The 16,680-nt window shown below is 46.0% G+C and overlaps 1 protein-coding gene across 1 annotated transcript in view; it reads right to left on the bottom strand.

The window, feature by feature from the left end:
* Nucleotides 1–16,680, bottom strand: part of LOC122943607 (probable endonuclease 4) — a 78,635-nt gene that overhangs the window by 910 nt on the left and 61,045 nt on the right. The gene's annotated exons all lie outside the window — the stretch shown is intronic.

Here is a 16,680-nt window from a genome sequence, read left to right as displayed (position 1 = left end):
AGGAGGGGAGGGACTGTAGCCACTGCGCCACCAATGAGAACAGAGGGGAGGGACTGTGGCCACTGCGCCACTAATGAGAACAGAGAGGAGAGGAGGGACTAAATACAAACGTAGCCTGCATGTGCCGGCCATACCCGGCCTCTATTACTGCGCACCGTGATCTGCCGCAATTAACCCCTCAGGTCCTGAGGCGTTAATTGCGGCGGATCACGGCACGCAGTAATAGAGGCCAGGTATGGGATATGGCCGGCACATGCAGGCTACGTTTGTATTCAGGCATATTAACTATATTGATTGGTGGCGCAGTGGCCACAGCCCCTCCCTTCTACTCCCCCTCTTCTAAGTATTATATTAATTGTGCCTCCACACGATTAAATCATTGTTGGCAGTGAAACACGGTTTGGGAGCCCCAGCAGTGTATTCGCGGGGCTCCGATCGGTTACCCTTGCAGCCAAGACACTACCGAAGCCCTGGCTGCCATAGTCGGCTCCCTGCTGCTGTGTGTACTATGCAGCAGAGAGAGTGTGAAGTCCTATTCACCCTAATAGAGCTCTATTAGGATGAATAGGACAAGGGTCCTAGCCCCTAAGGAGGCTATTCGTTATTAAATAAAAAGTATTAAAAAAAAGTTTAAACCCCCCCTCCCCCCCCCCCATGCTTAAAATTATATCGCAATATAGATTTTAGGCCATATCGCCCACCCCTAAGTCCAGTTTTATGTGCAAAATTGCAACCTGCATGGTGGATACTGCAGACTCTAATTCCATACTGTACTTGACATGACAACATCACCATCCGTATGGAGCAGTGTCATGGTCTGCCCTCTCCTCTGCATTGACAAAGATTCCTTCCAATGAATCCCCTAAAGTCAAAAGGCGAGATCCACCAGGCAGCGCAATGGCTCAGTGTTTAGCACTGGGGCCTTGCAGAGCTGGGGTCCTAGGTTCAAATCTGACCCAGGACATCTGCATGGAGTTGTATGTTCTCCTTGGGTTTTTGTGGGTTCCCCCCTCTTCTTTCCTACAATCCAAAGACATACTGATAAGGAACTTAGATTGTGAGCTCTATTTGGGATACCAAGTGAAGATAATGTCTATAAAGTTATAAACAGAATATGTCAGCACCATAGAAGTCAATCAAATAAATATGGCATACTACAGTACTGTTCAGTGCTCAGCTACCTCCATCAGACCCATAAATACTGAATGGAGCAGTAGGCCATATGGGTGGACCACTCCATTAAAACTTATCTGGATTGGGGGGTTCAAGACCATATTTAACAAGGTCCAAACAATCAAACCGCTCCCCCCCCTGATGATTTTCAAAAAACCAAATCAGAAGCCAGTTAACACTTTATATTTATAAATATAAGGTGTTAAATGGCTTCTCTGCTCCTCTGCTGGTCCTTTTGGTCAGTTGGTTCCAGCAGAGGAGCAGACATCACAGTGAGTACACACCAAACACTACACATAGCCCCAGATCACCCCCCATCACCCCAATTAACCCCTTGATCGCCCCTGTCAATCACCTAGTGAAAGGGAAACAAGTGATCAGTGTAAACTGTCACTTTTTATTTTTTTTTCACTGGTATTGACCGTTAGGTTTTAGGATAGTTTAGGCCCCTTGGTTAGGTAGTTAGGGATCGTTTAGCGCCCACCGCACCGCAGTCGCTGATTAGCGTATCGCTAATCAGCATTTATACTTTTATAGTATCTGTAAGTGATCAAAACTGATCACAGTCAGATCTATAATAGCATTAGTGTCACCTTAGTTCGCCCTCCACCCAAAACGCAGTGTTTGCCTGATCGGTCGCCCACACGTGCGTTCACCCACGCCCGCCCCGCCGCAGTGACAAAAATATATATTTTTTTTATCACTGCACAATCACTTCACAAGCGCTGCGGCGATAAAAAAAATCTGTTTTGATATTTTTTATCAATCACAACGGCTTCCGGTACTTCGCTAGTTCCGGTACTTCGCTCCCATTTGTAAGACAGGCTTGCTTTTTTTCTTGGGTAGTCTCAGGGAATACCCCCTAAATTTAGTAGTCCAAATGCCAAATAAGGGGTATTCTTCTGAAGAGGCCTACAGGCTTCTGACCCAGTCGGATGAGGAATGGGAACCCTCATCTGACGAATCCAGCGGGTCAGAATATGAACCTGTAGAAAGCAGTGGCAGTCTGACCCAAAGTTTGGACGAGGAGGTTGAGGTCCCTGATACCACCAGGCGTACCCGGCCCCGTGTTGCTACACCACAGGTTGCTCAGGATCCGCTTCAAGGGCAGCAGAGTGGGGCTGGCGCTGTCGGATTACGTGGTGTGGCTGTCACCACCAGACATCTGAGAAGCTCTGACAGACGTCCTTCAGAACCTCCTCCTTTAGGTTCCTTTTGTTTTGCTTTCATTTTCTCATCTCGTTAGCCTCTCTCAGCTGTCATGTAGTTGCACTGATTGCATCCCTTTAAATCCCTTCCCATACTCCATCACTTTGCGGTTTATAGAACTTCCTGGAGTGTGTGCATGTTGGATGCTACTACTGAGTCTTCTACAGATAAGTTTTGTTCATTCATTTGTATTTTCCTGTTTGCTGGATCCCAGGTGACCCTGACTCCCTCCGTATCAAGTGTAGGGAGCCGGTGGTCGTGTCCCCTCACTATTACAGGGTGTTCAGGTGTTATACAGTCGAGGAACGAGGATATGCGATCATCTACCATTGAGATTTTTGCATAGGCTGAGCAGTTAGGGAGAGAGCCAGGTCTGTTGCAGGGCTATCCCTTTGGTTCCTTAGTTTTGGATCCAGTCAGTCGGATCTTCATTTTGTGTCTTCTAGTTTTCTGTACACCTTCCGTGACAGTGGCATACACCAGCAGCGCAGCCCACCTTGGACCTAGTACCAGCACTGCCGTACAACATGGTGAAGTGGCGAGCACCAGAAGGGCAGTTGAAGCTGGTACGGTGGCACGTGCAGTAGTTACCCCGTTGCAGCCACCGCACAGACAGGCCCGTAGAGCCCCTAGAGTCCCTGAGGTGCTGGCAAACCCTGATTGGCAGTCCCCAACTTCAGCCGCACCATTAGTTCCCCCTTTCACCGCCCAGTCTGGAGTTCGGGTTGAGACAGCTCAGATCGGTTCGGCACTGGGATATTTTGAGCTGCTCTTGACTGCGGAGCTCTTGGACATAGTCGTGGCAGAAACAAATCGGTATGCCACTCAATTTATAGCCGCCAACCCGGGAAGCTATTTTGCCCAGCCTTTCCGGTGGAAACCCGTCCAAGTTTCCAAATTAAACATTTTTCTGGGCCTTCTCAACATGGGTCTAACCAAAAAGCATGAATTGCGGTCATATTGGTCCACGAACCCAATTCATCACATGCCCATGTTCTCTGCTGTCATGTCCAGGGCACGATTTAAGGCCATCCTGCGTTTCCTGCACTTTAGCGGCAACACCACCTCCCGTCCCAGAGGCCACCAAGCTTTTGACCGGCTCCACAAAATTCGGCCCCTCATAGACCACTTTAACAACAAATTTGCAGATTTGTATACCCCTGAGCAAAACATCTGCGTAGACGAATCCCTTATACATTTTACCGGGCGCCTTGGCTTCAAACAATACATCCCAAGCAAGTGTGCCCAGTATGGGGTCAAATTGTATAAGCTCTGTGAAAGGGCCACAGGCTATACCCACAAATTTCAGATCTATGAGGGTAAAGATCAGACCCTGGAGCCGGTCGGTTGCCCTGACTACCTGGGGAGGAGTGGGAAGACAGTCTGGGACTTGGTGTCACCCGTATTTGGCAAGGGGTACCATCTTTATGTGGACAATTTCTACACAAGTGTGCCCCTCTTCAGGCATTTGTTCCTAGAACAGATTGGCTGCTGTGGCACCGCGCGACCTAGTCGCCGGGGCTTCCCCCAACGGCTCGTTACCACCCGTCTTTCAAGGGGGAGAGGGCTGCCTTGTGTAACGAAGAACTGCTCGCGGTGAAATGGAGAGACAAGCGTGACGTTAACATGCTCTCCTCCATTCACGCAGACACGACAATACAAATAGAACGAGCAACCAGTGTCCTTGAAAAGCCCCTCTGTGTCCACGACTATAATTAGCTCATTGGAGGGGTGGACTTCAATGACCAGATGTTGGCTCCTTATTTAGTTTCCCGATGCACCAGATGCTGGTATAAGAAGGTGTCTGTATATTTGATTCAATTGGCTGTATATAATAGTTTTGTTCTCTACAGTAAGGCTGGGAGAACAGGATCCCTCCTCAAATTTCAGCAAGAGATCATCGAGAACCTCCTGTATCCAGGAGGTTCCGTGGCCCCAACCACCAGTGTAGTGAGCCGTCCCCAATGTCGTTGCTGGTACCTCAACCCAACCGTCACCCCGAAAAAGATGTTGTGTCTGTAGCAGGAGTGGAATAAGGCGTGACACCCGCTATTTCTGTCCTGACTGCCCTGACCACCCTGCCCTATGCTGTGTTTCCGGAAGTACCACACACAGGTACACTTAGCATAGGGATTAGGGCCCAATCACACAGAGCTGCTGCAAACCTCTCCTTTCACGTTTGACAAAGTGCATAATGTACTTTGCCACATCTCTGGGCGATTTGCACATTGTCCCATGGGGAAGGAGAGGTTTGTCCTATAGAGGTAAAAAATAAATAAAAATCACCGGTAAGCAAAAAAGTTAACGTTCTGTTCAAAAAGTTAAATAAAGTTTATATGTTCCGTTCAAATGTTATTATAAAGTTAATAAATTTATTGCGTTGTGGCCTGGTTTTTTCTTTTTTCATTTGTTTTTTTTACCTTCCAGGTGGTCCAACCGATCAACTAGCTGCAGCACTGATGTGCATTCTGACAGAAGCATTGCGCTGCTGTCAGATTACACAAAAGTCGGTGTATGCGGCGCTGCAAGACGAGATTTATCCTCTGCAGTAAAAGATACGTTTGCCGAGGCATATGAGCTGAGGGGGCGGCAGTGTTCATATGCTTTGGCAAACACTTTGTATATAAAAAAAAAAAAAAATCCCGGCAATGATTTATTCATCCACATCGATTTGCCAGGGCATACGAGCTAAGTGGGTATGGATGTTGGGCGGAGCTCCCATGTCCTGGCAGACGCCTTTCCCCTCCTTTTTTTTTTTTTTGGGCAGAGATTTTTTTCATCCACATTGATCGATGCGAATGAAGAAATCTGTGCCATTCATTTTTTCTTTCAGCCCAGAGGCTCAACGGAAAAAAAAAATCTTATTACCCGTATGCTCAATATAAGGAGAATAGCAGAAACTCCTAATACTGGCCATACATGTAATGATTGCAGAAACCCTCAAATGCCAGGGCAGTACAAACACCCCACAAATGACCCCATTTTGGAAAGAAGACACCCCAAGGTATTCGCTGAGGGGCATATTGAGTCCATGAAAGATTGAAATATTTGTCCCAAGTTAGCGGAAAGGGAGACTTTGTGAGAAAAAAAATAATAATAATAAATTTCCGCTAACTTGTGCCAAAAAAAATAAAAAATTCTATGAACTCGCCATGCCCCTAATTGAATACCTTGGGGTGTCTTCTTTCCAAAATGGGGTCACATGTGGGGTATTTATACTGCCCTGGCATTTTAGAGGCCCTAAAGCGTGAGAAGAAGTCTGGGATCCAAATGTCTAAAAATGCCCTCCTAAAAGGAATTTGGGCCCCTTTGCGCATCTAGGCTGCAGAAAAGTGTCACACATGTGGTATCGCCGTACTCAGGAGAAGTTAGGCAATGTGTTTTGGGGTGTCATTTTACATATACCCATGCTGGGTGAGATAAATATCTTGGTCAAATGCCAACTTTGTATAAAAAAAATGGGAAAAGTTGTCTTTTGCCGAGATATTTCTCTCACCCAGCATGGGTATATGTAAAATGACACCCCAAAACACATTGCCCAACTTCTCCGGAGTACGTCAATACCACATGTGTGACACTTTTTTGCAGCCTAGGTGGGCAAAGGGGCCCACATTCCAAAGAGCACCTTTAGGATTTCACAGGGCATTTTTTACACATTTTGATTTCAAACTACTTCTCACACATTAGGGCCCCTAAAATGCCAGGACAGTATAACTAACCTACAAGTGACCCCATTTTGGAAAGAAGACACCCCAAGGTATTTCGTGATGGGCATAGTGAGTTCATGGAAGTTTTTCTTTTTTGTCACAAGTTAGTGGAATATGAGACTTTGTAAGGAAAAAAATAAATAAATAAATATTTTATCATTTTCCGCTAAGGCTACTTTCACACTAGCGTTCGATTGGATCCGTTCTGAACGGATCCGATCATATTAATGCAGACGGAGGCTCCGTTCAGTACGGATCCGTCTGCATTAATAACTTAGAAAAAATTCTAAGTGTGAAAGTAGCCTGAGCGGATCCGTTCAGACTTTCAATGTAAAGTCAATGGGGGACAGATCCGCTTGAAGATTGAGCCATATGGTGACATCTTCAAGCGGATCCGTTCCCATTGACTTACATTGTAAGTCTGAACGGATCCGCTCGCCTCCGCACGGCCAGGCGGACAGCTGAACGCTGTCCGCCTGTCCGTGCGGAGGCGAGCGGAGCGGAGGCTGAACGCCGCCAGACTGATGCAGTGTGAGCGGATCCGCTCCATTCAGACTGCATCAGGGCTGGACGGAGGCGTTCGGGTCCGCTCGTGAGCTCCTTCAAACGGAGCTCACGAACGGACCTATGAACGCTAGTGTGAAAGTAGCCTAACTTGTGACAAAAAATAAAAAGTTCTATGAACTAACTATGCCCATCAGCGAATACCTTAGGGTGTCTACTTTCCGAAATGGGGTCATTTGTGGGGTTTTTCTACTGTTTGGGCATTGTAGAACCTCAGGAAACATGACAGGTGCTCAGAAAGTCACAGCTGCTTCAAAAAGCGGAAATTCACATTTTTGTACCATAGTTTGTAAACGCTATAACTTTTACCCAAACAATTTTTTTTTTTTTTACCCAAACATTTTTTTTTTATCAAAGACATGTAGAACAATACATTTAGAGAAAAATTTATATATAGATGTCGTTTTTTTTTTATTATTATTTACAACTGAAAGATGTCATTTTTTTGCAAAAAATTCGGTAAATTTCGATTAATAACAAAAAAAGTAAAAATGTAAGCAGCAATGAAATACCACCAAATGAAAGCTCTATTAGTAAGAAGAAAAGGAGGTAAAATTCATTTGGGTGGTAAGTTGCATGACCGAGCAATAAACGGTGAAAGTAGTGTAGTGCAGAAGTGTAAAAAGTGGTCTGGTCATTAAGGGTATTTAAGCTAGGGGGGCTGAGGTGGTTAAAATGTCACCATCAGTATGAGAGCCAGTCATACAGCCTGCCACTGTGAGATGTCTACATAGTAGTGAGTGATCTTTTCTAGTCCAAGGGCCACAAAAACGTAGTGGTATCACCAACTGAAATATTTCTGAGATATCGAAAGTATATGCCCTAGATACCTGATAGGTGCTGGTTTTATTCCAGGACACCTACAATACCTGTCTTGAAAATGAGTGGTCTGTTCACACTGTACAAAAGAGAAGGCCATGTATAGGAGTGTTTCATTTATCCCATAAACTACCATGAAGATAGCTGGATGCCTGCATGGCTACATCTCCACCTCATCTACTGTCACAAAAGGGTGATCCCCATTCTGCCAATATATGAGGTACCACCAGACATAGCCACACAGTGCACCATCAGTACTTACCTGTCCGTGCCCCCACACTGTGCTCCATTGGTCACTGATATGGAAACTACATGTGAGCAGCCATCTGACTGACCAGATTATGGGAGCGGTACAGTATGGCACTCAGGGATGCATTGGGCACCTGGCTGGTTATGCACCCTGGCTAAGGAGGCCTGGAGGAAATCACTGGCTAAGGGCTCATTCACACGACCGTTGGTGTACCGTTCCCGTATTGTGGACCGCATTTTCCGATCCGCAATACACGGGCACCGTTCCGTTGTCATTCCGCATCACGGATGCGGACCCATTCATTTCAATGGGTCTGCAAATCCGGAGATGCGGAACGGAACACTAAGGAAGCACTACAGAGTGCTTTCTGGGGTTCTGTTCCGTGCCTCCGCACCGCAAAAAAATAGAACATGCTCTATCTTTTTGCGGAACGGAGGGATTGCGGACCCATTCAAGTGAATGGGTCTGCGATCCCCATGCGCCTGCCCCACGGAAAGTGCCCGTGCATTGCGGGCTGCAATTTGCGGTTCACAGCACAGGCACAGGACACCAACGGTCGTGTGAACGAGCCCTAAAGGGAAGTAAGAGGCCCAGGTGGAGGACAAACAGATTTATTTTCAGGATCCAGGGAGCAGTAAGTATGGTGCTCCTAGTCCTAGCTCTGGTATTAGTTCTCTGGGTGCCTGCACTGCAATAAGTCCTGGCAGCGCACAGCTTCAGAATGCGTAGTAGTGCACTATGACCCGATGCTGTGCGACGTCAGGAACTCGGTGTAGAGCGTGCCTAGACGTAGTGCTGCACGAAGAGCAGAGGTGCAATAGGAGAGTTTTGTTTTTTGGTCAGAAATAGAGGAAGGGGTGGCCCCTTCAAAACTTTGCTGTGGGGGCCATTCAGTTCTAGCTACGCCTAGAATCGTAGCACCCAGACTGAGAAGTAATGGCTACAAGAAAGCCGAGCTTCAATAGTTAGAATCATGTCCAAAAGCTTTTGTTTCCCCCATTTTTTTTAAATTCTGTTAGCGTAAATATACAATAAATATAAAAATAGTAGGGCACACCAGCACCTGGATTTCACACGGAGAGTTTAGATACAATAATATGTATTTATTAAACACAAAAAACAATCTATTCCGACATATTATAATGCATAGATAAAATCTATAAAAGACATAGATACAGTGGGTATGTGAATATAAAAATATAAAATATAATATAAAACAGAAATAAAAATTCCTTATATTGACCTATGGGTCAGAGTCTTTTGAGACAAAAGGACTTCACGTGCTCGGCAATAAATTGTTGCTGCAAAGTCAGTAAAATAAATTCACTATTGGTAATAGAATAGATAGGTCGCAGTTGTTTTACTCACTGTTTCGACACTGACGATTTAATTGTAACACTGGTGGCGTCCCACGAGTGATACTATTCTTAATGCGTTACGGTGTAATAGGAATTTCCACCGAGTCTATGTGAATATCAGGTCCGGGATCTTCAGTGATGTAAGAAGCTGTGCTGTCGTAGAAGCCGCTCAGTGGTATCTTAATGCTGCGCTGTTTGTTTATATCACGCAAGCTGTAGAGTCACCAAATGCGCTTCCCATAAGTTACCGACAGGTATCCAGCTTTCCTTTATGAAAGTATATTCTCACCGATCCCTTGGCTGTTGGTTCCTTTTCTTTAAGCGCTTTAATCTTCTAATTCTGTGTCTTATTTCATGGGATTTACCAGTGGTAAATCCCATGAAATAAAACACAGAATTAGAAGATTAAAGCGCTTAAAGAAAAGGAACCAACAGCCAAGGGATCGGTGAGAATATACTTTCATAAAGGAAAGCTGGATACCTGTCGGTAACTTATGGGAAGCGCATTTGGTGACTCTACAGCTTGCGTGATATAAACAAACAGCGCAGCATTAAGATACCACTGAGCGGCTTCTACGACAGCACAGCTTCTTACATCACTGAAGATCCCGGACCTGATATTCACATAGACTCGGTGGAAATTCCTATTACACCGTAACGCATTAAGAATAGTATCACTCGTGGGACGCCACCAGTGTTACAATTAAATCGTCAGTGTCGAAACAGTGAGTAAAACAACTGCGACCTATCTATTCTATTACCAATAGTGAATTTATTTTACTGACTTTGCAGCAACAATTTATTGCCGAGCACGTGAAGTCCTTTTGTCTCAAAAGACTCTGACCCATAGGTCAATATAAGGAATTTTTATTTCTGTTTTATATTATATTTTATATTTTTATATTCACATACCCACTGTATCTATGTCTTTTATAGATTTTATCTATGCATTATAATATGTCGGAATAGATTGTTTTTTGTGTTTAATAAATACATATTATTGTATCTAAACTCTCCGTGTGAAATCCAGGTGCTGGTGTGCCCTACTATTTTTATATTTCTTGTCATAAATTTCAGAGGAGTGGGTGAATCCTCTTGTAGGAGCACCCATATCATTTTTGACTAGTAGGTGAGCCCTCTCTAACCTATACTCTTTGTAAATATACAATAACCACAGAAAACATTATTTAGTATCAGCCGACATACAAGCATCTTCGGAGGAATTCGCATTGTTCTGCACAGACCGCAAAGGGTTAACAGCATTTCATTGCCATAACAACCTAATACTTAACATGTTGTGCTTTTAATTATTATTAGAATCGTTGCGTTCATTTGCATGCGCCCCCTCCCCTGATATCTTTGCTAATGACTATACAGCATCATCCGAGACTGGATTTACTTGTAAGGAGATCAGTAGTTTATCTTCCTGCTGGGAATAAAGATCCGACCTGGAGCTGAAATTATAGGCTGGGGGTCTATAGATACCCACCCCAGGGCACGTCTCCCCCATGTTCAATGTATGGCTTTTCAATATGGAGTGTTAACTATGGGGGCAGCCATATGTCAGGTGATGGAAATGGTTTCTTAAAGAAAAGATGTAACGGTCACATTCATAAATGCATGCGGATCCAATCATATCTCAGTAGTCATGGGATTTCAATGAAAATATTAAGACCTCTTAAAGTGAATCTCATGTCCCAAGCATGTTGCCCAAAAACTCTTTCGCTTCATTGTGACATATCCACAGGATATGGCATGTGTCTGACAGGTGGGGCACCACCATCAATTGGGGGCATAGGGGTGCCCCGACCCCCATTCTGCAATCCAAACAAAGGCAGAGTGTTTATGTGCTTTTCATGACAAGAGAACAATAAATACTACATACGGGCAGATTTATGTTTCTATTGTCTATTATGTTTACAGGTGGAGTCCCAGCGCCAAGAACCATGTGTCTCCTGCCTGCAGCTAAAGTGGTGGTGGGAAAAAAATACTGCAAAATCATATTAAGAAGGGTCTGTCGAAAAATAAATGGTCATTTAAAGAGCTAGGAGGCTCCTAGACAAAAAAAATTTAGGAACCAAATAAAAAAAATTGTTGACCCAGACCACCACTAAAATGCCCCCAGTAATAATAAAACCCTATAGTGTGCTCCCAGTAATAATGTCTGTATAGTGTTACCAAAAATAATGTTGCCTTCTTTGCTCCTGTAATAGAAATGCCCCTACAGTATCTCCAGCATTAATATCCCCTTTTTTACCCCCAGTATTAATATTGTCACCTATAGTGCCCCTAGTAATTCCACCAATAGTGCCTCAGTACTAAAACGCCCCAGTGCCACCAGTAATGCCCGTTTTACTGTCCCCAGTATTAATTCCCCTAGAGTGCCCCAATAATGCTGCCAGTTATGTCCCCCACAGTGCCCCCAGTATTAATGTTCCCCACAATGCCCCTCCATTAGTAATGTCCCTCACAGTGCTCCTCCAGTAGTAATGTCCCCAGCAGTGCTCCCCAAAAGCAATGTCCCCCACAGTGCCCCTCCAGTAGTTATGACCACCATAGTGCCCCTCCAATAGTAATTTCCACCACAGTGCATGTCCAAGAGTAATGTCCCAAATAGTGCTCCTCCAATAGTCCTCCACAGTGCCCCTACAATAGTGATGTCCCAAACAATGCCCCTCCAGTAGTAATGTCTCCCATATTGCACCCCCAAGAAAAGTCCCTCATAGTGCTCACCTCTTCTCCCCTTGAATAATGTCCCCTAAAGTGCGCCACACAGTGCTCTCCTTTCTGTCAGTAATGTCCCCCACGTGGGCACTGATAAAAGGCCAAAAAATAATACTCACCTGTGTCCCATGTTTGCCGGTGTTTGCGATGCAGACCACAACCTCTTCTGGTCTATGGCCTGGGATGGTGAGACGCAGGCAGCCAGTTGCACGCACATCATCGCATTGTATTCCGCAAAGGTGAGCGCAATGACGTCATCACACCTGCCTGCGCCGGGATTTACCACCTCAGAGGCTTCAGACATACTAAGTCTGAGGCCTATGAGGGTGATCAGGGAACTATCAGCTTCCGTGCCCTGCCGCAGTATTTAACTGCAGCGTAGTGGCAGGTCTTATCGCAAATGGCAACAAGAAGCCTTTGCAAATTTGAATTCTAAGTACCGATTTAAAGCTAAGTAAGTAACACCTTTAAAGGGGTTGTTCATCTTCTGGGGGTTGTTCCGGCAAACCCAAAGCAAACTTACCTGCTACTAGGTCCTGCTCCTTCGCCCTTTTCCCTTACTACTGCTACAGCATTTGGATCCCTTGCCAACATCCAGATTGATGCTGCTGCAGCTAATGACTGGCTGCAGCAGTGACCTGACCCCCCAGCCTATAATTTCAGCTCCAGGTCGGATCTTTATTCCCAGCAGGAAGATAATTTACTGATCTCCTTACAAGTAAATCCAGTCTCGGATAATGCTGTATAGTCATAAGCAAAGATATCAGGGGAGGGGGCGCATGCAAATGAAAGCAACTATTCAGTTGGTCACATGACACAAGGGGGAGGATCACCACTGCAGCCAGTCATTGGCTGCAGTGGCATCAAAACAATTGATGACACTGAGGGGACCCCAGCGCTGCAGTGGTGACAGGGAGCAAAGGAGCCAGGTCCCTGCAGCAGGGAGCAGATAAGGTCTGTTTTAGAAATAAAGTAGTGCAGTAACTGAATGGAGATCTCAGGAACTGAGTGATATGACCGTATAACCAGTCCATGGACGTGCAGCATATAGACATGAAACCATACATATTCACCCTCATATAGTTTGGTGCCCAGATCTCGGTTCAGGGACCGCACTGAGATACTAGTTTAGATATATTAGAAAGTTTAATTTATTTCATTGCTAAAGCATGCCTTTTAGGGCCTATTCATGAGAGATATGTATGTCAAGGGTGAAACAGAGAGCACACAGACATCGTAGTCTTATATGGGCAAATACACATGTGCAGTTCTTCATGCAGCACTTTGGGCCAACTCTAAAAGAGGTGAAGGCAGGAACTAGAAGTCTGTGGACCAGCTTTACAGTGACATCTGCAGCTTCTTCTACTATGCCACCCAGCCATGCCCCCTCTATGGACATGGAAAATGGAGCACAGTTGGAGACAGTGGGGCAGATTTATCAAGACTCGTGTTCCCATACACCATTCTTGATCCCCTTGCTCTAAAGTAATATGCGCCTAATTTATTAAGAGGCAGATGCCTTTTAATAAATTCGTTGCATCTCTGGTCCTCTGTGCAGGCACTCTAAGCCGCACCCCTCCCTCTAAGCCCTGCCCTTTTTTCTGGCCATTTTGGAAAAGTGGGAAGAAGATCCAAGAGGCACAAATTATGGCGCAAATATAGCATGCACCATAATTTGTGACTTTTTACACCCCAAAAGTGCAGTAAATAGCTTAATAAATGTCCCCATGATACCACACGGATGAAAAATCGTGTCTTTAGTGGATAGATGATGGACAAGTTTTACAACGCTCGTCTGATTAGACCTTATTCACACAAACCAATTTTTTTTAAAATTAAACATTGTACATCTCATATTTAATAGATTGCACGTACATAGTGTAATGGTGCTTTTAGCAAAGGGTGATATGCATCTTTAAAACACAACATATTGACTAAACATGTATCTAACACAAAAAAGATAAACCCTGATAAAGAGGCAGATCCGATACCCTTAACAAGAGTGACCAGGAAGAGCATATTTTCACACCCGTACCCAAATGAAAAGGTGCAAATAACCGGTACCTATGGAGACTGGAAAATGTCACCCATAAAAGTTGAAGGCACAGAAACAAGCAAACATGTCAGATCTCATCTGCAAGACTTTAGACAACAACAAGACCGTGACTAACAAGGAGCACAGGGGGAGGGGGGGGGGAGGACACATATAAGAGTACTAAGAATGAATCCTCTAGTTTCTCACGCCAGTAAGTTCTGAAAACCCTGGGAGTCCTGGAAGGAGAACCACGGGGCCCAGGCATTCAGAAAGGCACATAGCTGCGAAGTGAGTTCCTCCATTCTCCGGATCTCCTCGACCTTTTGAATCCAGCAGCCGGTCGTTGGAGGCAAGGAGGACTTCCACCTCGCAGGGATGCATGCCCTCGCCGCTATCACCAGGGAGCACAGACAAGACTTCCGAAGCACGCTCATTGGTAAAACTAATAAAAATAATAGGAAAAAAACAGGCGTATTCGGGATTGAGAACTGAAAAATTGAAGACAGCGCTGCTTGGATCGACTGCCAGAAGGGACTGAGTCTGGGGCAACCCCAAAAAATATGAAGCATCGAACCCATGGCTGTTTCACAATGCCAGCACAATGGGGACGCAGATGGGAACATTTTCTGTAATCTGACCGGGACATAATACCATCTGGACATTATCTTATAGCCCGCTTCCTGAAACCTACTCGCAATGGATGACTTGTAGAGCAGGCCGAATAGTTTAGGCCACCAGTGGTCAGGGGGACATTAACTCCCAGGTCCTGCGACCATTTCATCACATATGGGGCCAGATAGTCCTGTAGTGTAGCCACCAATGGCTGGGATTTTCTAGAAATGGGAACAACGGGGAGGGAGAGGGCGAGATTAAAAGATTTTCTTTAACCTTATGGAATTGTGTAATGGTGGGACCGATTGTCGGATGAGTAGAGAGGGGCGGAGGGAGTTTCAGATCCACCCATGGCAAGGAGGCCAGAGGAGAGCTCGAGTACAATTGTTCAATAGAGACCCACTGTTTGTATCGAGTGTGTCGACACCAGTCTATAATCCTTTGGAGCAGGGAGGCAGAGCAATATTTCCGTAAGTCCGGAATGCCCAACCCTCCTTTGTCCCTTGGGATGTGTAAAAGAGATCTAGCTAATCTTAAACTGCCCCTTGCTCAAATAAGTCTGAATAGGTCCCCGTGAATCCTATCGAAAAAGCTAGAGAGGAGTCTAATGGGAAGAGTCTGAAAGAGGTACAACACACACGGAAGGATGTTCATTTTAAAAATAGCACATCTTCCAAACCATGTGTGCAGTCCCTTCGACCATTTCTTAAGGTCTTCTCTTATCTGATCCCGGAAAGGGATATAATTCCTCTGGTATACCTCCTTCAGATCTGAGGGGATATAGAAGTACCCAGATATTTCACTGCTCCGGTTGCCCACTTGAATGGGAAGGATGCGACCAGATCGGACAAAAGAGAATCCGGTAATGATACATTCAAGGCCTTTGATTTCTGAAGGTTGATCTTCAGGTTAGAGAGGCCATGAAATGTGTGGAATTCCAACATCAGATTTGGGAAGGAAATCCTGGGGTTAGTGAGTGTGAACATTAAATCATCCACACATGCTGCAATCTTAAATTCTCTGCCCTCAACTGTAAGTCCCGAAATATTTGAGTTCTGTCGTACAGTCCTCAAGAGAGGTTCCAGAGTAAGCACGAAGATAAGTGGGGAGAGGGGGCATCCTTGGCGGGTCCCATTCCGGATCGCTAAAGATGAAGAGAGCGGGGGGCGTGGCCAACTGCCGACATGAGCGCACGCACTTGAGCTCTGCTCCGTACCCCGATCTACATCCTTCAGCATCCTGACATTCTGGCTGCACAGAAGGACGAGTGGCAGGTGCAGAGGAGGAAGAAAAGACCTGGGAGGACTGACATGGGCCCCAGCAAGGCACAATCAGCGGCTGAAAAGCTGAAAGAATACGTCCGGCAAGAGGCCCAAAATGGCGCCGCTGGTCCTGCTACCCCGCGTGCGGCGGTGACGAGAGGTCAGGCAGCGCTGCAGACGGAAGCGGAGGGAGTGGAGGAGCCGGAGGTGACACTTAAGACTGTCTCTCATCAGCTCCTCTCTGCGATTTCTACCTGCCAGACGTCCCTTACCTGTAAGATTGAGGAGGTGAAGGTGGATCTGGGCCTTCTCAGACAGGACGTGCAGCAGCTCAGAGAACGGGTGCGCCACACGGAGGACAGGGTCTCTGCTCTGGAGGACTTTACCAGGCCTCTAGCAGGCAGGCTGCAGGCTGTGGAGAGGTCTGTTGGCCTTTGGCAGCAAAAATGCGACGACCTCGAAAACAGGGCCAGGCGCAATAACGTAAGAATCCTGGGGCTACCTGAGAGGGCGGAAGGCTCAGACCCGGCCACTTTCCTGGAACTCTGGTTCAAGGCACAGTTCCCTGATGCGCCATTCTCTGGTGCCTACGCAGTTGAGCGAGCTCACCGGGTTCCCGCCAGGCCTCCCCCCCCTGGGGCTCCCCCTAGACCTCTGCTGGCGCGGCTGCTTAATTGGAAGGACAGAGATCTGATCCTAGGGCAAGCAAGAAACAAGCGGGATATTAAACATGAAGGCGCGAATATATCACTATTTCCTGATTTCTCAGCGGAGCTGCAAAAGAAGAGGGCTACCTTCATCTCTATCAAGCGGCGCCTCCGTGATATGAATCTGCAGTACTCCATGGCCTATCCGGCGCGCCTCAGGGTGGTAGATGGCGAGAAGACGGTCTTTTTCGTGGACCCTAAGGAGGCGGAAGAATGGATCTCTAAAAGGCCAAGCCGTCCGGATCCGCGCTGAGGACTCT

Source organism: Bufo gargarizans, chromosome 7, assembly GCF_014858855.1.
Source record: "Bufo gargarizans isolate SCDJY-AF-19 chromosome 7, ASM1485885v1, whole genome shotgun sequence".
Classification (NCBI taxonomy): Eukaryota; Metazoa; Chordata; class Amphibia; order Anura; family Bufonidae; genus Bufo; species Bufo gargarizans.
The sequence above is the reverse complement of the archived record's forward strand: the minus strand, read 5'-3'. Positions and strand labels throughout refer to the sequence as shown.